Source organism: Scyliorhinus torazame, chromosome 7 (assembly GCF_047496885.1).
Source record: "Scyliorhinus torazame isolate Kashiwa2021f chromosome 7, sScyTor2.1, whole genome shotgun sequence".
NCBI lineage: Eukaryota > Metazoa > Chordata > Chondrichthyes > Carcharhiniformes > Scyliorhinidae > Scyliorhinus > Scyliorhinus torazame.
In genome coordinates this window covers 322,132,767-322,156,952 of record NC_092713.1, presented here as the reverse complement: position 1 = coordinate 322,156,952, position 24,186 = coordinate 322,132,767, and positions in this window count along the sequence as shown.

Here is a 24,186-nt window from a genome sequence, read left to right as displayed (position 1 = left end):
TCATTCTCAAAGTTATTTGTGTCAGTGTCATTTGTGGTATCTGATGTTTCATTGAGCGTTTCTTCTTGAGGATTGTGAGAATGACCTGATGTTGCATTGATCTTGGTGACATCACTCCTTTGTGGTTGATGTGATTCCTCTTTGATTCCTTGATGCTCCTCTTCCGGAGTCAAAATCTTCAAGGTTTAATTTCCTTGTGGATAGGCGCGAGTGGATGAGGTTTTAATTGATGTGGTCTCACTGGACTCAAGTGTAGTTTCACTTTGATTGTTGAGTGCTTCTGTACAGACGAGCTGAGATCTGTCAGTCTCGCTGTAATCTTGCACATCCTGTATGTCGATTGTGATCACATTGTCACTATTCTCACACACAGTGGGTAGACATTCAGTGTCTTTTTGTTAGTCAAATGGGCTGGGTAGACTTTCATAGTCTTCTTCTCCTGGCTCAAATAAGCTGGGAAGACTTTCATAGAACATAGAACATAGAAAATACAGCACAGAACAGGCCCTTCGGCCCACGATGTTGTGCCAAACCTTTGTCCTAGATTAATCATAGATTATCATTGAATTTACAGTGCAGAAGGAGGCCATTCGGCCCCTTTAGTCTGCACCGGCTCTTGGAAAGAGCACCCTACCCAAACTCAACACCTCCACCCAACACCAAGGGCAATTTGGACATTAAGGGCAATTTATCATTGGCCAATTCACCCAACCCGCACATCTTTGGACTGTGGGAGGAAACCGGAGCACCCGGAGGAAACCCACGCAGACACGGGGAGGACGTGCAGACTCCGCACAGACAGTGACCCAAGCCGGAATCGAACCTGGGACCCTGGAGCTGTGAAGCAATTGTGCTATCCACAATGCTACCGTGCTGCCCTTAAGAACAAATAAATCTACACTATATCATTTTACCGTAATCCATGTACCTATCCAATAGCTGCTTGAAGGTCCCTAATGTTTCCGACTCAACTACTTCCACAGGCAGTGCATTCCATGCCCCCACTACTCTCTGGGTAAAGAACCTACCTCTGATATCCCTCCTATATCTTCCACCTTTCACCTTAAATTTATGTCCCCTTGTAATGGTGTGTTCCACCCGGGGAAAAAGTCTCTGACTGTCTACTCTATCTATTCCCCTGATCATCTTATAAACCTCTATCAAGTCACCCCTCATTTTTCTCCGTTCTAATGAGAAAAGGCCTAGCACCCTCAACCTTTCCTCGTAAGACCTACTCTCCATTCCAGGCAACATCCTGGTAAATCTCCTTTGCACCTTTTCCAAAGCTTCCACATCCTTCCTAAAATGAGGCAACCAGAACCGTAAACAGTACTCCAAATGTGGCCTTACCAAAGTTTTGTACAGCTGCATCATCACCTCACGGCTCTTAAATTCAATCCCTCTGTTAATGAATGCGAGCACACCATAGGCCTTCTTCACAACTCTATCCACTTGAGTGGCAACTTTCAAAGATGTATGAACATCGACCCCAAGATCTCTCTGCTCCTCCACATTGCCAAGAACTCTACCGTTAACCCTGTATTCCGCATTCATATTTGTCCTTCCAAAATGGACAACCTCACACTTTTCAGGGTTAAACTCCATCTGCCACTTCTCAGCCCAGCTCTGCATCCTATCTATGTCTCTTTGCAGCCGACAACAGCCCTCCTTACTACCAACAACTCCACCAATCTTCGTATCATCTGCAAATTTACTGACCCACCCTTCAACTCCCTCATCCAAGTCATTAATGAAAATCACAAACAGCAGAGGACCCAGAACTGATCCCTGCGGTACGCCACTGGTAACTGGGATCCAGGCTGAATATTTGCCATCCACCACCACTCTCTGACTTCTATCGGTTAGCCAGTTCGTTATCCAACTGGCCAAATTTCCCACTATCCCATGCCTCCTTACTTTCTGCATAAGCCTACCATGGGGAACTTTATCAAATGCCTTACTAAAATCCATGTACACTACATCCACTGCTTTACCTTCATCCACATGCTTGGTCACCTCCTCAAAGAATTCGATAAGACTTGTAAGGCAAGACCTACCCCTCACAAATCCGTGCTGACTATCCCTAATCAAGCAGTGTCTTTCCAGATGCTCAGAAATCCTATCCTTCAGTACCCTTTCCATTACTTTGCCTACCACTGAAGTAAGACTAACTGGCCTGTAATTCCCAGGGTTATCCCTAGTTCCTTTTTTGAACAGGGGCACGACATTCGCCACTCTCCAATCCCCTGGCACCACCCCTGTTGACAGTGAGGACGAAAAGATCATTGCCAACTGCTCTGCAATTTCATCTCTTGCTTCCCATAGAATCCGTGGATATATCCCGTCAGGCCCGGGGGACTTGTCTATCCTCAAGTTTTTCAAAATGCCCAACACATCTTCCTTCCGAACAAGTATTTCCTCGAGCTTACCAGTCTGTTTCACACTGTCCTCTCCAACAATATCGCCCCTCTCATTTGTAAATACAGAAGAAAAGTACTCGTTCAAGACCTCTCCTATCTCTTCAGACTCAATACACAATCTCCCGCTACTGTCCTTGATCGGACCAACCCTCGCTCTAGTCATTCTCATATTTCTCACATATGTGTAAAAGGCCTTGGGGTTTTCCTTGATCCTACCCGCCAAAGATTGTTCATGCCTCTCTGAGCCCTTTCATAGTCTTTTTGTTTTTCATGTGAGCTTGGTAGACTTTCATAGTCTGCTGCTGGTTGCTCAGATAAGGTGGATAGACCTTCATAGTCTTCTTCGTGCACGGTTGTCTCTCCGGAGTCTTTAATTTCTTCCATTCTGGAGTCTGTCAATAAGCTCTCTGTGGAGGCTTGCGTCGCTCTCTATGTGGAGTCTTTCATCGCTTTGGAGTAAACCTGTGCTCTCTCAACGGAGTCGTTCTGTGCTCTCTGTGTGGCGTCGCTTTCTTCTTGGCTGATTGACAGGTTGCTGCTATACAATGTTTCAACGATATGCCATTGCATCATGGTATTGGATTCATCTACCACGAGTAGATTCGTATTGAGCTTTTCAACCAGGTTGCTGATGCTATGATCATCATATCCGAAGAACTCAACCATGTCTGAGTAATATTCTTCAATGTACAAGTCATCTCTTTCTGTTCCACATTCATTGTTGTGCTCTCCATATTCAAATGAACAAATCATCTTCTTTGGTTTCGGATTTGTCATTGTGCTCTTCACTTTGGATGGTGCAAACTGCCTGTGCCAGCATGCTGTGGAGATTATTTTCAACTGCTGGTAAACGTTCAGGCATTGTTCTGTCTTTCGAAGTAAAAAAATTGGGTTCTGTAGCTTTAAAACTCTTTTTTTTAATTTTCCCTTTTAAGTGGGCGTGGTCTGGGTCCTCTGATTCATGATGCTCATGATGTCATGCATAGGACTCGATTGCGCATTCGCAATCCGAGTTTCCTTTACTGTGCACTCTTTTCGCAACTGCTCTGGCGCGTGCGCAAAACACTGTTTTGCTGGTTTGCGTCTTTTAGGGAAGAGCGCACGTGCGGATTGGTCAAACTGCATACGTGCTAGATCGCTGCCGCTCACAACTTCCGTCTTCTTCTCGTTCGCCCTGCCTCTGCCTCGTGGTGAGTGTTCGCGGCATTTTTACTGATTTTGTTTTCTAGATACTGATTCTTTGTTTGTAAAGACTCAAAGTATTGAATTTGTTTTTGTTCATAAGCAAGGCATTTTTGTATAACAATTTCTAGAGTTAGATACTTATTTTGTGAAAATTCTTCTCCCAAATTTTTATCAGATAGTCCAGAAATTAATTGATCCATTATCATAGCATCTCTGAAATTGGGGTGCGGGGGTGGGGGGTCGGGGTTGGGGAATGGGGGGTGGAGGGGTGGGGGGTTGGGGTGGGTAGTGGGGGGGTGGGTGGTGGGGGGGGAATGGGGGGTAGGTGTTGATGGGTTGGGGTGGGGGATGGGGGTGGGGGGGTGGGGGGGAGGGTTGGGGTGGGGAGTGGGGGGTGCGGGGGGGGTCTGGTTTGGGGTTGGGGGTGGGGGGTGGTGGGGGGAAATGGGGGGTGGGGGGGTGGGGAGTGGGGGTGGGGGAGTGGAGTGTGGGGGGTCAGCATAATTACAGCCTTGTGCTATTAACGTGAGGTCTGTAATAAAATCAGTGATGGGCTCTCCGTTTCTCTGGCACCTATGACAAAAGTTAAATCTTTCCAGCATCTCACCAGACTGACTTTTACAGTGTTCATCAATTTTTTTGAGTATTACTTCTAATTTGGTGTTGTCTTCACCTTCTAAGAAATTGAAGCAATTATAGATTTCTCTGGTTTCATGCTGTTGAGAGTAGCAGTGCTATTTTCGTTGCATCAGAGGCTGTGCTCAAATCATTAGCTGCGATACATATTTGGAACATCTGCTCAAACATTTTCAGTTATACCTTAAATTACCGGTTGTTTCCAGCTGCCATGAAGCTCCAATGAGTTCCATCGAATCAGTTGGTCGTCGAAGATCCATTTGCTGCGAAGTCTTCCACCATCGAATATCCGGTTTGAATTTTCTTCTCTTTTTGTCTAACCTAATCTAACTAGTTCTTTTAAAGCCAACACGCCTGGTACCATCTTTTATTACGCTCCTGTATTATCTGTTATTATACTTCTCTGTGTGCCTTGATATACTACCGAGTGTAATATGTGTTACTCAAACCTTGGTTACTTTTGAAGTCTTCTGAATCTCGATGAAGAAGACTCAAACTCGTCCAGTGGTAACAAAAGATTTATTGAGTAACTATAACAATAATTGCATGAGTTCTTTACTTGAACATTGGTAGTAGTGATAAGGTTGACAAGATCTAACTATGGTAACTACACTAACCATCTGAGCTAATCTGATACTGCTGCCCTTGTCACAGTCCATCCAAAAGAGAGAGAGAGAGACCCAATGTGGTTGCCTTTTATACCCCTGTTGGTCCGGCCCTCTAGTGATCATCTGGTGCTACTGATTACACATTAACCCCTTGTGTATATGCACACATAGAGATCACTACAATATTCATGACCTTCTATATCTGTCTCCAATGCTTGGTTGGTGGGGATCTGTTTTTCCAACTTCTGGAGTGAAGTGTTCTGTGAAGAGAAGGTGATAAACCAACTGGTCCTCAGGAACATCAGGGAAGGAGGGAATCATTGGCCATTGGGAGATTGACATCATTCACTTCATAATAAACAAAGAATCGCATTCCTGGCGAGCGTAGCGGCGGCGAATGGAGGGAGTTTTCCAGTTGGACCAATTGCTGGAATAGCAATTGAAAGGTTTGATGAAAAGGCAGCAGAATATGGTTTGTCTCGCAGTAAAGCGCAGACGTTATTAAAACAGAAGGTTCAGAGACTAACACAAGAATAAGACACTGCCACAAAGCAAGGTGTCCCACACTCGGCACTCTAATCGGATATTTCACCTCAATAGCATCGCCCCTTTAAACATGCCGTCATGGTCCAGAGGAGGTTCACAAGAATGATCCCTGGAATGAAGAGCTTTTCGTATTTTCATTCAAGTCACACTGCTTGAGATTAATTTAGATTGCTTCATTTTAATTGAAACAGTTTAATCTTTGATCTTTTTGAGTGGATGTTGGTAAAAGATATGAGTGATGCCTTGTAATTGGGAATGATCTGACAGCTAGGGTTGTGTCCCCAGACATTCCTCCCCCAGCTTCCCAGCTCAGCCAGCATTCCTCTGGGTCCCACCCCTAACCCAGCAAGCTCACTCACACAGGTTAATGTCAGGGTTCAGGATAGGCCCCATAAACTGCTCCATTCCCTCTTTCTCCTGCTATAGTTCGAGCCTCCTGCAGAGATGACCCTTGTTAATGAATGACAATAACTGCAGGTACCAGACTCAGAGTGAACACGTTGTGGAGATGTTAGGCACAGGCACTCTGTGGAACTATTTGAGTAAATTAAATGTGGAAATTGATTCTGGAATCAGAGGGTTTTACAGCAGTGGGGAAACATTTAATCCATCGCCCAGTGTCCAATCTGTGAAAAGGCTAGCCAGCTTCCCACTCCCCTCTCCTTTCCCCATCACCCGGCAACCTTCTCGTTCCAGTATTGATCCAATATCCTGTTATTATTCATTCTACTTCCAGAGCTTAACTATGCCAATGATTGTTTTTGAGTCAAGCTTATAATAATCTTTATTATTGTCACAAGTAGGCTTACATTAACTCTGTAATGACGTTACTGTGATTTGCAATGTGAGCAGGATTGATGGGCATTGCAAATGTGAGCCATGGACTTGTTCAGTGAACAAACTATCAAAATCGTCACACAATCTCGGCTCGAAAACCCCATTCCCGTCACGATGAGAAACCGCGGAAACTAATTCTGGCTGTTCAGATGTGACTGTCAATTCCGATTCCAAGAGTTTACATCCACCCCCCCATCCCCCATCCCCAACACTGACCCCCCACTCCCCCACCCTCACTCCCCACCACCCCACCCCCCATTCCGCCCCCACCCACCACCCCCCCACCCCCATCCCCAACCCCGACCCCCCACCCCGGCACCCCCCACTCCCCACCCCAACCCTCCACCCCCCCAACCCCCATTCCCCAACCCCGACCCCCACCCCCCCACCCCCCATTCCCCAACCCCGACCCCCCAACCACCACCCCCATTCCCCACCCCCCACCCTGCCAGCCCCACCAACCCCATCCCCCATTCTCGAATGCTGACCCCCCACCCCCTCCAACCCCCATTCCCCACCACGCCAGCCCCACTGCCCACCCGCACCCCCCATGAGCTCCCCATCCCAACCACCTCCAATCCCAAGTCCCCACTCCCCAACCCCGACCCACCCACCCCCACTCCCACCCCCCGCAAACCCCCCAACCCCAACCATCCTAAACCCAACCCCCCCAACCCCAACCACCCCACTCCCCCAACCCTCCACCCCCACCCCCCCAGGCCCCAACTACCACCCCCACCCCCCGTAAACCCCCCAACCCCAACCCCACCAATTCGAACCCCCCCAACCCCAACCACCCCACTCCTCAACCCCCACCCCCAACCCCCCACGCCACCAGCCCCACTCCCCACCTCCCAGTGCCCCATCCCCCAAACCCCAAACACGACCCCCCACCTCCGCAGCCTCAATCTTCATCCCCACCCCCCCACCCCAACCCTCACCTCCGCAGCCCCCCACTATCCAACTCCCCCAAACACAACCCCCCCAACCTCAATCCCCTCTCCCCGACTCCCCCACCTCCCACCTCCCAACCCCAATCCTCACCCTCCCACCCCTTACCCCCAACCCTTTACCCTCCAACCCTCCACCTCCCAACCTTCCCACCATCCCACCCCCCCACCTCCGCAGTCCCACTTCCCACTCACCCAAACACAACCCCCCCAACCTCCCACCCACCCCCGACTCCCCCACCTCCCATCCTCAATTCTCACCCCCCCACCCCACCTCCCAACCTCCCCCACTCCCCCAACCCCACCTCCCAGCCTCAATCCTCCCCCACCCCCCACCTGAATTGAGGGGGGTGAGAGGATGATTCAGAAAATGACATTGACTTGGATTTGTTTTTGCATTTTGAAAGTAGTTTGGGATTTTCTGTTTGTGCTTCCCCACCCGGTTCTGTAATCAATCAGGTTTTGCTGTGTTTCCTGAACATAATGATGCTGCTGATTGTCAGAGCGCTGAACAGCCAGACTCCCAACCAGATCAAAGGGAACACTCAGAAGGAAGTGGCGATGGCAGACACCGAGCATTTATGTGAAAGCCTAAAGGTTCTAGAGGACAGACGAAAAGAGGAAAGATATCCCAAAACTTTGAGGTTCTGGAAAAGAATGGATGAGAATAGAAAGCAGCAAAAGGTGCTTCGATATGAAGGAGTGAAGAAAAATCAGATGAATATCACATTGCAGCTCACGGGGAACAAGGCGTGGGAAGAGATTGCGGAACATCTTTCCTGGATCTGAACACAGCTGAACCAGGATCGGACGGTCTGAGGCACATTTCTTGTGAAAAGAGAAGGCTGACTGGACAGAAATCTTTCGGTTAAAGGATAATGGACGGTTTCAATAAGAGAGGCACAGAGACAACATCTCCACACTTGGGAAAGACCAAAACTGGAGCTTGTAAATATAAGACACAAGTTGATAAATCTAATAGTGAGAAAGCTCTTGATTCGGAGCCATGGGGAGTGATTGAGGTGAGTATTGTCAACATATTTAAGGAGTTCCTGGATAAACTCCTGACTGGGAGAAGCAGTGAGGATGTGTGAAATTAAGAGCGGTGGGAGGTGAGGAGCAGAAACGAAGACATGGGGCTGTTGAGCCTCTTTATGGACTCCATTTTCTGTGTCATTCTCTGAACAATCATTGCCCGTTGCCTGGGCTCTCGGGCTAGCCACGGCTTTAAGAAGTAAAAAGGATCAGAAGGGATTGAGATTTCTTGTCCTTGAATTCCCAACGGCATGGCTGCACAGTGGTTAGCACTGTTGCTTCCCAGCTCCAGAGTCCCAGGTTCGATTCCCGGCTTGGGTCACTGCCTGTGCGGAGTCTGCACGTCCTCCCCGTGTGTGCGTAAGTTTCCTCCGGGTGTTCCGGTTTCCTCCCACAGTCCAAAGATGTGCAGGTTAGGTGGATTGGCCAGGCTAGAACTGCCGTTAGTGTCCAAAAAGGTTAGATGGTGTTACTGGGTTACGGGAGTGGAGGATGGGCTTAAGTAGAGTGCACTTTCCAAGGGCCAGTGCAGACTTGATGGGTGGAATGGCCTCCTTCTGCACTGTCAATTCTATGATTCTTTGAAAATCCAATGCATTTCCCCATTAACTTGACAGCTCCAATCGCTAAAAGCAACTTGGGACAAATTCTAACTTGTATTAACAGTGAGACAGTATAATGATAAAAATACAATTTCACTGAATTATCCCTTGAGAATACATTTATTCAACAACAACTTACATCAACATAATGCCTTTAAACTAGTAAATCAGTGATACTCAAGAGGCCAAAATTGGCCACAAGGTATCTTTGAATGAAGAAGGCCTTTCAAACAAGTTAATTTTGTCCTCCCAGGATGCAACACCACCAGCTTCCCATTGTAACTTCAGTAATTTCCTGTGCGAATCGAGTGCTCTGCTTTGCACCATCATTCCGAGCTGCAGCGTTCGATCACGGCGTCGGAGGCAACTGCCTCTGCTTTCTTCCTGATTGACGCACAATTTCATTTTGCAGCTTCTTGCTGTTTGGCCACCTCTCAAATGGTCAGTCTTCATGTGTGAACTTAGATTCTGAGGGTGTTTGAACCACAAGGTGTGTTACAGCTGAAATCGATCCTCCTCTTACAGGGCGTTGCCTTTGTCCATAAAACCATCAGACACAGGAGCAGAATTCGGCCACTCGGCCCCTCGAGTCTGCTCCACCATTCAATCATGGCTGATATTTTCTCATCCCCATTCTCCTGCCTTCTCCCCATAACCCCTGATCCCCTTATTAATCAAGAACCTATCTATCTCTGTCTTAAAGACACTCAGTGATTTGTCCTCCACAGCCTCCTGCGGCAAAGAGTTCCACAGATTCACCACCCTCTGGCTGAAGAAATTCCTCCTCATCTCTGTTTTAAAGGATCGTCCCTTTAGTCTGAGATTGTGTCCGCTGCTTCTAGTTTTTCCTACAAGTGGAAACATCCTCTCCATGTCCACTCTATCCAGGCCTCGCAGTATCCTGTAAGTTTCAATAAGATCCCCCCTCATCCTTCTAAACTCCAGCAAGTACAGACCCAGAGTCCTCAACCGTTCCTCATACGACAAGCTCTTCCTTCCAGGCATCATTTTTGTGAACTTCCTCTGGACCCTTTCCAAGGCCAGCACATCCTTCCTTAGATACAGGGCCCAAAACTGCTCACAATACTCCAATTGGGGTCTGTTATGGGCCAAGGTTTAGAGAACTCCAAAGTATATCATAGATATAGTGTAGATTTATTTGTTCTTAAGGGCAGCATGGTAGCATTGTGGATAGCACAATTGCTTCACAGCTCCAGGGTCCCAGGTTCGATTCCGGCTTGGGTCACTGTCTGTGCGGAGTCTTCACGTCCTCCCCGTGTCTGCGTGGGTTTCCTCCGGGTGCTCCGGTTTCCTCCCACAGTCCAAAGATGTGCGGGTTAGGTGGATTGGCCAATGATAAATTGCCCTTAGTGTCCAAAATTGCCCTTGGTGTTGGATGGAGGTGTTGAGTTCGGGTGGGGTGCTCTTTCCAAGAGCCGGTGCAGACTCAGGGGGCCGAATGGCCTCCTTCTGCACTGTAAATTCAATGATAATCTATGATTAATCTAGGACAAAGGTTCGGCACAACATCGTGGGCCGAAGGGCCTGTTCTGTGCTGTATTTTCTATGTTCTATGTTCTAGATCACCTGACCCACAAGTATGAATAGATTGTGGTATGGGGATCACACGGGCCCACTCTGCAGGTGTAATACAACAGAAATCTACAGTACTTTTAAAGTAAAACAATGTTTATTTACCAAACCAGTTAACACTTTATAAACCCACAGTTAACAACTATCAACACCAATAAATCCCCAAAGAATACAGTACTCTATAGATAACACTTAGTAAATTCCCAAACAACATCCAGAAGACAAAAGACCCTTTTTAACATAGAGACCAGGTTTAAATTCGCTACTGAGAGCAATCAGCACTTTGAAATCACCCAAATGAACACTCTTTAGCTTGTAGAGAGATCCATGCACATCTGAGACCTTTCACTGCAGCTCCAACACTAAAACAAAACCAAAAAACACAGACACACCCAAGCTTTTCCTCAAAGCAAAACTAAAAAGCAAAGCCGGAGCTCAGCTCCACCCACACCCTGACATCACTGCAGCCACTTGAGCAGACAAACATTCCTTAAAGTGACATGCCCATGACACCTCCCCCTAAGAAAAAACAATAAACCATCAACTTCAAGATGGTTTCTTTTTTACCTTTTCACTTTCCTTTGAGAAATGTAGACAGTAAATATACTTTTCGTTTAAAAAAAAATACACGCAAACAGGCATGACAACCCATTTCTGTTCTTCTTCCTGTAACTCGTCATCACAATGTTGACAAAGCATCGGCTATCACGTTTTCTCATCCTGCCATATGCTGGTGTAGGAGGGAGGGTTTCTGCTATCTGGACCACTGGGAGCTCTTCCGGGGCAGGTGTGACCTATATAAGAAGGACGGGTTGCATCTAAATTGGAGAGGCATAAATATCCTGGCCGCAAGGTTTGCTAGTGTCACACGGGAGGGTTTAAACTAGTATGGCAGGGGGGTGGGCACGTGAGCAATAGGCATTGCGGGAGAACTAGGGAATAGGGACAGTGGGGCTCTGAGGCAGAGCAGACAGGGAGAAGTTGCTGAACACAGAGGGTCTGGAGGCCAGAAGTGCATATGTTTAATGCAAGAAGTATTACGGGTAAGGCAGATGAACTTAGAGCTTGGATTAGTACTTGGAACTATGATGTTGTTGCCATTACAGATACCTCGTTGAGGGAAGGGCAGGATTGGCAGCTAAATGTTCCAGGATTTAGATGTTTCAGGCGGGATAGAGGGGGATGTAAAAGGGGTGGCGGAGTTGCGCTACTGGTTAGGGAGGATATCGCAGCTGTACTATGGGAGGACACCTCAGAGGGCAGTGAGGCTATATGGGTAGAGATCAGGAATAAGAAGGGTGCAGTCACAATGTTGGGGTTTACTACAGGCCTCCCAACAGCCAGCGGGAGATAGAGGAGCAGATAGGTAGACAGATTTTGGAAAAGAGTAAAAACAACAGGGTTGTGGTGATGGGAGACTTCAACTTCCCCAATAGTGACTGGGACTCACTTAGTGCCTGGGGCTTAGACGGGGCAGAGTTTGTAAGGAGCATCCAGGAGGGCTTCTTAAAACAATATGTAGACAGTCCAACTAGGGAAGGGGTGGTACTGGACCTGGTATTGGGGAATGAGCCCGGTCAGGTGGTAGAAGTTTCAGTAGGGGAGCATTTCGGGAACAGTGACCACAATTCAGTAAGTTTTAAAGTGCTGGTGGACAAGGATAAGAGTGGTCCTAGGGTGAATGTGCTAAATTGGGGGAAGGCTAATTATAACAATATTAGGCGGGAACTGAAGAAACTAGATTGGGGGCGGATGTTTGAGGGTAAATCAACATCTGACATGTGGGAGGCTTTCAAGTGTCAGTTGAAAGGAATTCAGGACCGGCATCTTCCTGTGAGGAAGAAGGATAAATATGGCAATTTTCGGGTACCTTGGATAACGAGAGATATTGTAGGCCTCGTCAAAAAGAAAAAGGAGGCATTTGTCAGGGCTAAAAGGTTGGGAACAGACGAAGCCTGTGTGGAATATAAGGAAAGGGCAGCATGGTAGCATTGTGGATAGCACAATTGCTTCAGAGCTCCAGGGTCCCAGATTCGATTTGGCTTGGGTCACTGTCTGTGCGGAGTCTGCACATCCTCCCCATGTGTGCGTGGGTTTCGTCCGGGTGCTCCGGTTTCCTCCCACAGTCCAAAGGTGTGCAGGTTAGGTGGATTGGCCATGATAAATTGCCCTTAGTGTCCAAAATTACCCTTAGTGTTGGGTGGGGTTACTGGGTTATGGGGATCGGGTGGAGGTGTTGACTTTGGATAGGGTGCTCTTTCCAAGAGCCGGTGCAGACTCGATGGGCCGAATGGCCTCCTTCTGCACTGTAAATTCTATGTATGAAAGTAGGAAGGAACTTAAGCAAGGAGTCAGGAGGGCTAGAAGGGGTCACAAAAAGTCATTGGCAAATAGGGTTAAGGAAAATCCCAAGGCTTTTTACCCGGACATAAAAAGCAGGAGGGTAGCCAGGGAAAGGGTTGGCCCACTGAAGGATAGGCAAGGGAATCTATGTGTGGAGCCAGAGGACTTGGGCGAGGTACTAAATGAATACTTTGCATCAGTATTCACCAAAGAGAAGGAATTGGTAGATGTTGAGTCTGGAGAAGGGTGTGTAGATAGCCTGGGTCACATTGAGATCCAAAAAGACGAGGTGTGGGGCGTCTTGAAAAATATTAAGCTAGATAAGTCCCCAGGGCCTAATGGGATCTACCCCAGAATACTGAAGGAGGCTAGAGAGGAAATTGCTGAGGCCTTGACAGAACTCTTTGGATCCTCACTGCCTTCTGGTGATGTCCCAGAGGACTGGAGAATAGCCAATGTTGTTCCTCTGTTTAAGAAGGGTAGCAAGGATAATCCAGGGAACTACAGGCCGGTGAGCCTTACGTCAGTGGTAGGGAAATTACTGGGGAGAATTCTTCGAGACAGGATCTACTCCCATTTGGAAGCAAGTGGACGTATTAGTGAGAGGCAGCATGGTTTTGTGAAGGGGAGGTCGTGTCTCACTAACTTGATAGAGTTTTTCGAGGAGGTCACAAAGATGATTGATGCAGGTAGGGAAGTGGATGTTGTCTATATGGACTTCAGTAAGGCCTTTGACAAAGTCCCTCATGGTAGACTAGTACAAAAGGTGAAGTCACACAGGATCAGGGGTGAGCTGGCAAGGTGGATACAGAACTGGCTAGGCCATAGAAGGCACAGAGTAGCAATGGAGGGATGCTTTTCTAATTGGAGGGCTATGACCAGTGGTGTTCCACAGGGATCAGTGCTGGGACCTTTGCTGTTTGTAGTATATATAAATGATTTGGAGGAAAATGTAACTGGTCTGATTAGTAAGTTTGCAGACGGATTGCTGGTCACATAAATGTGAAAATGTTGCAAATCCAGCACCAAACTCAGAGTCTCCGAATCAATCGGCGAATACTTCTGGTGAGAATTCAATTGTTGAAAAATAATCAATAGGCCGCTCGGGTCCTTCATCATCGTCTTGTAGAAGCACCGCACCTACGCCCACATCACTCGCATTAACAGCCACTTTGAATGTGGTATAATTTGGGATGACTAACACAGGAGCAGTGGTTAACACAGCCTTCAGGCCGTCAAATACCTGTTTTAAAAAAATAATAATTTCGAGTACCCAATTCATTTTTCCAATTAATGGGCAATTTAGCATGGCCAGTCCACCTACCCTGCACATCTTTGGGTTGTGGGGACGAAACCCACGCAGGCACGGGGAGAATGTGCAAACTCCACATGGACAGTGACCCAGAGCCGGGACCGAACCTGGGACCTTGGGGCCGTGAGGCAGCAGTGCTACTCACTGCGCCACCGTGCTGCCCACAATGCCTGTTGACACACCGCTGTCCACTGGAATTTGTTACGCTTCTTCAACAAGTCCGTCAGTGGAGTGACCACACGGCTGAAACTCGGCACAAATTTCCAGTAAAATCCACTCATACCCAGAAATCGCATTATTTCCCGTCGTGTCGAGGGTATCGGAAACTCCCCAATAACTTTTATTTTCACATCCCGTGGGACCATTCGACCCTGCCCGATTGTATGGCCATGGAAAGTAATTCACTTTTGGCTCGGTTTATCACCAAACCCGCCTCCTGAAGTCGATCAAATAACTCCATCAAATGCTTCAAATGTTCTGTTCACGTCTGGCTAAAAATTACCAGATCGTCGATGTATACCGCACAATTGGGCAATCCGGAAACAACTTTGTTAGTTAACCGTTGCGTTTTTCATGCCAAATGGCATAACTTTGAATTGGTATATACCATCTGGAGTCACAAAAGCTGAAATCTCCTTCACTCTTTCGGATAAAGTACCTGCCAGTAACCTTTAAGTAAATCCAATTTGGAAATAAAAGCGGATTGTCCCACCTTCTCAATGCAATCCTCAAAGCGTGGGATAGGATAAGAGTCCGTTCTTGGAACTGCATTAACCTTTCTATAGTCCACACACAACCATGGGTGCCATCTGGTTTTGGTACCATCATGATGGGTGAGCTCCATTGGCTGCAACCCACTTCAATTATGCCATTTTTAAGCATACTTTCAATCTCTTTATTAACCTGTGCTAATTTTAAAGGGTTAAGTCTATATGGATGTTGTTTAATTGGAACAGCATTTCCCACATCTACATCATGTGTAGCCATTTTAGTGCTTCCCAATTTATCTCCACAAACTTGCCCATGTGATATCAATAACTCTTTCAGGTCAGTCCGTTTTTCTTCTGGAAGGTAACTCAACAATTTAGCCCAATTTTTAAGAACATCCTCATTTTCCAATTTAATTTGAGGTATGTCAAATTCACAGTCATCTGGATTTGTTTTGTCACTTTGAGTTAGAATCATTAAAAGCTCCTCCTTTTCCTCTCCTTCCCTTTCAAAGTACCTTTTAAGCATATTCACATGACACACTCGGTGAGTCTTCCTTCTATCTGGTGTTTTTACCAACATAATTCACCTCACTTAATTTCCTTTCAATCTGATAAGGTCCACAAAACCTAGCTTTTAAAGGTTCACCTACCACTGGGAACAACACTAAAACTTTATCCCCACTGGCAAAACTATGAACTTTAGATTTCTTGTCCGCTACCCGTTTCATCACATTTTGCTTTTAATTGTTGTTTGGCCAATTCCCCTGCTCTATTTAATCGTTCCCTAAAATTTGACATGAAATCCAATAATATAAATTCTGATTTCTCACTCATCAATTTTTCCTTAATCAATTTAAGTGATCCTCTCACCTCATGACCAAAAATTAGTTCAAAAAGACTAAATTTGGTTGACTCATTAGGTGCATCCCTAATTGCAAACAGTACGAATGGAATTCCTTTATCCCAATCCTCTGGATAATCATGACAATACGCCCTCAACATTGTCTTTAATGTCTGACCCCACCTTTCCAATGCTCCCTGTGATTCTGGGTAGTACGCAGATTATTTAAATTGTTTTGTTCATAAACTATCCATGACTTCTTTGAATAACCTTGAGGTGAAATTTGATCCTTGATCCGATTATATTTCTGTGGGTAGTTCATATCGAGTAAAGAATTTAAGTAACTCCTGCACAATCTTTTCAGCTGTAATATTACGTACTGGAATGGCCTCTGGAAACCTAGTAGACACATCCATTATAGTCAACAGATATTGATTCCCACTTTTTGTTTTAGGAAGCGGTCCTACACAATCAATTAGGACCCTTGTAAAAGGTTCCTCAAATGCTGGAATGGGTATTAAGGGTGCTGTTTTTATCACTGCTTGAGGTTTCCCTATCACTTGACATGTGTGACATGATTGACAAAATTTACCTACATCTGTATGTAGTCCAGGCCAATAAAAATGTTTCTGGATTTTAGCTTGAGTTTTCCTTACTCCCAAATGACCTCCCACTGGTACCTCATGTGCAACTCGCAACACCTCCTTTCTATACCCTACCGGAATACTACTTGATGAACTTCTGCCCACTTTTCATCCGCCTGCATATGTACAGGTCTCCATTTTCTCATCAAGACATCACTTTTAAGGTAATAACACTCCGGTATACACTCAGATTCCTCTTCCGTATATGCTTTCTGATACATTTGGTTTATTTCTACATCTTTCTGTTGTAACTCCGCCAATTTTCCTGAATTAAAAATATCCACCTCATCCTCCACCTGTTCTTGTTCTTTTTCAACAATCTGATTAAACATAGTTTCTGATAATTGCACTTCAACTTCATCTTCACTCTTGGATATTTCCTCTTGTCTTAGCCTTTGACTTTGTGACCTTGTTACTACACAATCCGGAAAAATCCCAGGATACTCGTCCTTCAATACTTCAGTTGTCTGATTTTCCACTGGCTTATCAACCACAGTAGGCATCACTCCCACCTGCGATCCAGCTACGTCATTACCTAAGATAAACTGTATTCCTGGAAAAGATAGTTTCTCTATTATTCCTACTACACTTCACCACTCTTCACTGGACTTTCCAACGTTACCTGATATAATGGAATGCTACTCCTCTCACCCTGAATTCCACATATCACCACATTTTCTGGCAATATTCCTCCCATAACTCCTCATCTCTTACCGTCAAAGATTGACTAGCTAACGTATCTCTTAAAATTGTGACTTCTTCACCTACTACTCCTGTTACACATAAGTAAACTTTACCCACACAAGTAAATTCTTCAAAGAGATCTGGCACCTTCTTATCAATCACCTCTTCATCAGACTGCATCTTTTGCACCTCCTTTGCTTCACTTGGGCTTTTATTTACCACTTTAACAAACTCCACTGTCTTATCCTGTTTTACCATATCAGCCTTCCCAGTGCTTTTCTTCAACCACCAACACTGACTTTATAGTTAATTACAGTGAAAACATTTGAAACTTTTCATGTCTCTGCCAGCCTCCTGGATTCCTTTTTTAATCTGAGGTACACTCTCCTTATTATCTCCCATCAGATCACCTTTATCTCTACCACTTGAGTATTTCTCATGGCCCCAGTTTCTATCCCTCACAGGCTGAAACTGATGTCGGAAACCAAGCTTTCATTTATGAACTAATTCATAATCATCTGCCATTTCTGCTGCTAATCTCGCAGTTTTAACCCTCTGCTCTTCCACATGAGTTCTCACTACATCAGGAATTGAATTTTTAAACTCCTGCAAAAGTATAATTTCTCTGAGAGCTTCGTACGTTTGGTCTATTTTCAAAGCCCTTATCCACCTATCAAAATTACTCTGTTTGAACCTTTCAAACTCCATGTATGTTTGGCCAAATTATTTCCTTAAATTTCTAAACCTTTGTCTGTAGGCTTCAGGCATTAGTTCATATGCACCAAAGATGGATTTTTTCACTTCCTCATTCGTCCCAGCTAACTCCTCCGATAGTGATGCAAACACTTCACTAGCCCAACCTACCAGCTTTGTTTGAATCAATAATACCCACATGTCCTGTGGCCATTTCATTTGTTTAGCTACCTTCTCAAATGAAACAAAAAAGGTTTCTACCTCCTTCTCATCAAACTTTGGCACTGCGTGGACATATTTAAATAGGTCCCCACCAAGCCTTCGACTATGACGCTCTTTCTCACTATCCTCATCACTATCCTCCAACTGTACGTTTCTCTTGACGTCCGCCAATTTACAGTGACTGTCATGTTTCATGGCCATTTTTTGAAGTTCAAACTCTCTCTCTTTATCTTTTTCCCTGATCTGTATTTCCCTTCCTCTTTCTTTTTGTTCTGCTAGAGTTATTCTTTCTGTTTTTCTTTCTTCTCTCTCTTTTTCTTTTTCCTCTCTCTCTTTCTTTTTCCTCTCTCTCTCTTTCGTATTCAAGCTGCTTTAGTTCTGTCTCATCTTCCATTTGTTTAATTTATAACTGCATTTTTGCTATTTCCAATGAGTCAAACTGTATCTCAGGCAACTTTAAATGCTTAGCCACCGGCATAATAACCTCACCTTTTCACATTTTGTCAGGTAATGTTAACTGCAATGTTTTTGCCAAATCTAACAGTCTGCTTTTAGTCTCTGTCCGTAAGGTACTGCGTGTAACTGTCTTCACCCCTAAAAACTTCTGAGCCTCTGAAAGAGCCATTGTCCACAACACATCCCTAATTATTTTTTATTTTTTTATAAATTTAGAGTACCCAATTAAATTTTTCCAATTAAGAGGCAATTTAGTGTGGCCAATCCACCTAACCTGCAAATCTTTGGGTTGTGGGGGCAAAATCCATGCAAACATGGGGAGAATGTGCAAACTCCACACGGACAATGACCAAGAGCCGGGATCGAACCTGGGACCTCAGCGCCGTGAGGCAGCAGGGCTAACCCTCTGTGCCATCGTGCTGCCCAGCACACTCCCTACTTAAACTGAAATACAACATCTGAAAAGCAACCACAATATGCTCACCCCTCACTGTCGTTAAGTTCACTAAGCCAATCCAATAGATAGACTTCTATCCCCCTTGAGCCCCCAATTTGTTATGGCCAGGGTTTAGAGAACTCCAAAATATATCATGGAGATCACCTGACCCACAAGTATGAATAGATTGTGGTATGGGGATCACACGGGCCCACTCTGCAGGTGTAATACAACAGAAATCTACAGTACTTTTAAAATAAAACAATGTTTATTTATCAAACCAGTTAACACTTTATAAACCCACAGTAAACATCTTAACAACTATCAACACCAATAAATCCCCAAAGAATGCAGTACCCTATAGATAACACTTACTAGATTCCCATACAGTACGAAGTCTTACAACACCAGGTTAAAGTCCAACAGGTTTGTTTCGATGTCACTAGCTTTCGGAGCGCGGCTCCTTCCTCAGGTGAGGAAGGAGCAGCGCTCCGAAAGCTAGTGACATCGAAACAAACCTGTTGGACTTTAACCTGGGTGTTGTAAGACTTCGTACTGTGCTCACCCCAGTCCAACGCCGGCATCTCCACATCATAGATTCCCATACAACATCCGGAAGACAAAAGACTCTTTTTACCACAGAGGTCAGGTTTAAATTCTCTACTGAGAGCAGTCAGCACTTTGAAATCACCCAAATGAACACTCTTTAGCTTGTAGAGAGATCCATGCACATCTGCTGGCTTTCACTGCAGCTCCAACACTAAAACGAAACCAAGAAACACAGACTCACCCAAGCTGTTCCTCAAAGCGAAACTAAAAAGCAGAGTCAGAGATCAGCTCCACCCACAGTCTGACATCACTGCAGCTACTTGAGCAGACAAACATTTCTTAAAGTGACATTCCCATGACAGGTCTGACCAGATTCTCTTACAGCCTCAGAAGTACATCCCTGGTCTTGTATTCTAGCCCTCTCAACATGAATGCTAACATTGCATTTGCCTTCCTAACTGCCGACTGAACCTGCACGTTAACCTTAAGAGAATCTTGAACAAGGACTCCCAAGTCCCTTTGTGCTTCTGATTTCATAGAATCATAGAATTTACAGTACAGAAGGAGGCCATTCGGTCCATCGAGTCCGCACCAGCTCTTGGAAAGAGCATCCCACTTAAGGCCACACCTCCACCCTATCCCTGTAACCCAGTAACCCCACCTAACCTAAGGGCAATTTTAGCACGGCCAATCCACCTAACCTCCACCTAACCTGGACTGCGGGAGGAAACCGGAGCACCCGGAGGAAACCCACGCAGACACGGGGAGAACGTGCAGACTCCGCACAGACAGTGAACCAAGCCGGGAATCGAACCCGAGACCCTGGAGCTGTGAATAAACTGTGCTAACCACTGCGTTACTGTGCCTCCCATACCCCCATTTCCTAAGCATTTCCCCTTTTAGAAAATAGTCTATGCCTAAATTCCTCCTTCCAAAGTGCATAACCTCACACTTTTCCACATTGTATGCCATTTGCCACTTCATTGCCCACTCTCCTAGCCTGTCCAAATCCTTCTGCAGCCCCCTTGCTTCCTCAATACTACCTGCCCCTCTACAGGTCTTTGTATCATCTGCAAACTTAGCAACGGCACCTTCAGTACCTTCTTCCTGACCATTAATGTATATTGTGAAAAGTTGTGGTCCCAGCACCGACCCCTGAGGCACACCACTAGTTAAATTGAAGGAGAGCCCAACATGGCAACTTGGGCCTCGATATATTAGGCCTCTGTATTGGTCTTCGGCCTCTGCACTGGTGTCAAGGGAGAGCACCTGAACTCGGTCACCCTAATGTTCCTGGCAGAGGCTGGGTTCTGGGATCGTGGCTCTAGGAGCTGCTGATGTGGCCAGAGGTTAGACCGCGAACCGATCGGCGCGGATGCCGATTTTGGCCTCTCCGTCTTCTCCTCGAACAATCAACGACACCTGTACACCTTATACCTGTACACCTGTACACCTTATACCTGTACACCTGTACACCTGTACACCTTATACCTGTACACCTGTACACCTGTACACCTTATACCTGTACACCTGTACACCTGTGCACCTGTACACCTGGGGCCGTCGCTGCCCTCCCCCTCTGGGTCTCTCCCCATCTTGATGGGTGTGGAGCTCCCTGCATCTCCAGCCTGCAGCTACGCTGTTGCCACCTTCTCCGGGGTCTGGGCGCCTCGGCTGCCACCAGCACTGCGTGTGCTGCCATTCCAGGTCACTAACAACATCCACATTGTTATATCTGAGAAGGTGAGAGATTGATGATCAGTTAGGGCCTCCAGCCCGGGACCCTCGCATCCCCCAAGCCGGCTCCACCCTTAACGTGTCCCGCTCTCTCTCAGCGTGCCATCCAGCGAGCCAGTTGTGCCTGGGCGACCCGGAATGCAGACTCACCCCAGGGCACTGCAGGAGGCCCGAGACCCCAGACCCCTGCCAGTGTAGATCCCCAAATTTCTTTCTCTGTCAGTCTGGCCTCAATAAAAGTTGAGATGGATTCGCACGTAAAAAGAAGTTATTTATTTAGCTTGCAAGCTTGAATCATCTTCCAGAAACGTAAGAGACATCCAGCCTCTTACACCCCAGAAAACGACTGAACTAAAAGACAAAGGGATCTCTGCAAAATCAATTCAAATGGTATCAAGTTTCACATACTCGACAGACATAGGTCAGCCTATGTCCCTCCTGACCTGTTCGATCTATTCTGATTGGCTCACTTCCAATCCCTTTCTCTGGCCCCTATCAATGCAGCATCACTCTCATAGACACACCTCTTCCTGCTTTTTCCATGCGGTCTCAAACCCCTTTGTCCCTAACTGCCAGAATCAAAGTGGCTTATTTCTACATACATTAACTAGTAACTCTAAAGTAACTATTTTATATCACATTCGTCATTCCCTCCTTTTATCATTCCATGATAACCGAACTATCCAATCCATAGCTACGGTTCCTCATCTAAAAAGATCCGTCGCTGCATTTCCAATTCCTGTCTTAGCCCCCCTTCATCTGCCTCACCCTCATGGATTTTAACAGTTAAATTTTTTTTTCCGGTGATTGGGGCGGTGATCTGATCTAGTGCACCCCGCATTCTACCCATCACACATTTAAGGATGGCCAGGCCCACAAAGATGCAGCCGATAGCTACCACTAGATACATGGCCATATTTATCAACCAGTCCTTCCATCCTCCAAATCCCCAGTTACCCCAAGAGCCAGGATCCTGCATCCCGTCCAAGTGATCCCGTATGCGATCCATAAATTTAGTAATGTTAGCGGTCAAGTCCTGAACACCCATGATACACTTGCCCTGTACTATGGCGCATACCCCACCCTCACGGGCCAGAAGATAGTCAAGAGCATACCGGTTCTGCATTGCAAACAACCGTAGCTGAGACAACTCCTTGGTTATTGCCCCGAGGGCTCCCAAGGTTTACTACCCGGGTTTTCCTCAGTTTGGCCTTTAACTAACTTAAGTGTATCTCCCGGTAACCTACGTTCTAGCTGTACTTCCCTTCTCATACGCCCCGTCCTCTCTCTAGTCCCTTTCTCTTTCTCATGGTCTCTTCCTACACTCTTCTGACAGCCTGATTTTACCTTTATTGTACCACTCTTAACACATCCAAAATCAAATTTACATGTATTCCAAAAACAAGGCAATGTCCATATAATGTTCCCTTCCCATCGCCGGGACCGGTGCAGCTGCTTCATGACTCCTGCATTCTCCTTAACTTTGATGACCTTCCATGAGTCGATACCATGTCCTCGTATATGGGGGCAGCGAAGAACATCACCTTTGCATAGGTGATGTATCCTTGTAGATTGGTTGGGGCTACACAGATACGTAATATTCCCCTTTTCCATGTCCATCGCCAATAACACGCCAAGCGAAGTGAGGCCAAATATCAGACAGACGATGCGTAGCCACTCCATCATGCTCCACACCTGTAAAATAGCACTGGAGAAGGGAGGCAGGTTAGTATCCGACCTTTTACAGTAGTGGAGATGGACCCAATTTACAGTGATGTAGGTGGACCCAAGCACTTCACCCCTCCACTTTAACTGCTGTGGGGGTGGTAAGGAGAACTTGGAAGGGCCCGTCCCATCGCGGCTCCGACCCCTTCGTAGCCCAATTTTTGACCATGACATAACTACCGGGCTGGACTGAAAGTGAGCTAGGTACTGGGGGCAATGGCTGGTGAGTCGCACGGACTGGGCCATGGAGTTCCTTGAGCACTTGCGTAAGGGCTAGAACATAGGTGGTCATTTCTTCAGTCATCTGATGAAACTGAACCCGTCTGGGAACCTGCAGGCTCCAAGGAGTTCTAAGAGGCCTGCCATAAAGAATCTCGGCGGGAGAGAGCCGGGCCGGTCCCGCAGGTGTAACCCGCAGCTGGAAGAGGGCAACGGGGAGCAACTTAAGCCATGTCAGTCCCGTGTCTGCTCTTAATTTTGCCAATTTAGTTTTGAGGGTCTGATTGTGTCTCTCAACCAACCCGGCCGCCTGCGGTCTGTAAGCACAGTGTAACTGCTGGCGTATGCCCAACTGGGAGCAAAACTCCTTGTTAATTTGTCCAATAAAATGAGGCCCATTATCAGAACTTAACTGAGCTGGTATACCGTACCGGGGAATGATTTCCCGCATCAAGACTTTAACCACAGGAGCAGCTTTACTATAGATAGTCGGATACGCCTCGACCCATCTGCTGAACACATCCACAATGACCAAAACGTATTTGTAACATTGACACCTTTCCAACTCAATGTAATCCATTTGGAGCGTCTCAAAGGGACCACTGGGCAACGGGGTTTGCCCCATCCCACAAGGGATACCTTTTCCGGTGTTATATTGCTGACAAATCAAACACCGATTACTGATACTTTGGGCCAACCCCTGCATTTTAGGGTGCCACCAATTGTCCAGCAACAAATCACTAGTCCCTCGAGCCCCACAATGAGTTGCAAAGTGTACACATTCAATGACCCATAAAACCAGCGCATCAGACATACAAGTCTGATGTGCTGGCGTGGTCCATAAAGAGGAAACAGAATCATATGTACAACCTAACCGTTTCCACATTTGTTTATCACTCTCAGGAGCGTCCTCCTGTAACCTTATGACGTCTTGGATGGTTGGCATTGGCTTGTCAGAAGCAGACACATTCATAGTAGATCGTTTAGTCTGACTTAACATTTTAGGCACCATCACTTGCTGAATTTGTGCGGCTGTGCGCGCTGCACAATCTGCTCGTTCATTACCAACGTCAACTGGGGTTGTACCATTCGTGTGGGCAGCGCATTTAATAACGGAAATCTGCGCGGGCATAAGGAGGGCCTGCAGTAGGTCATTAACTAAACCCCGGTGGTATATCTGACCACACATAATCATGTCAGGTT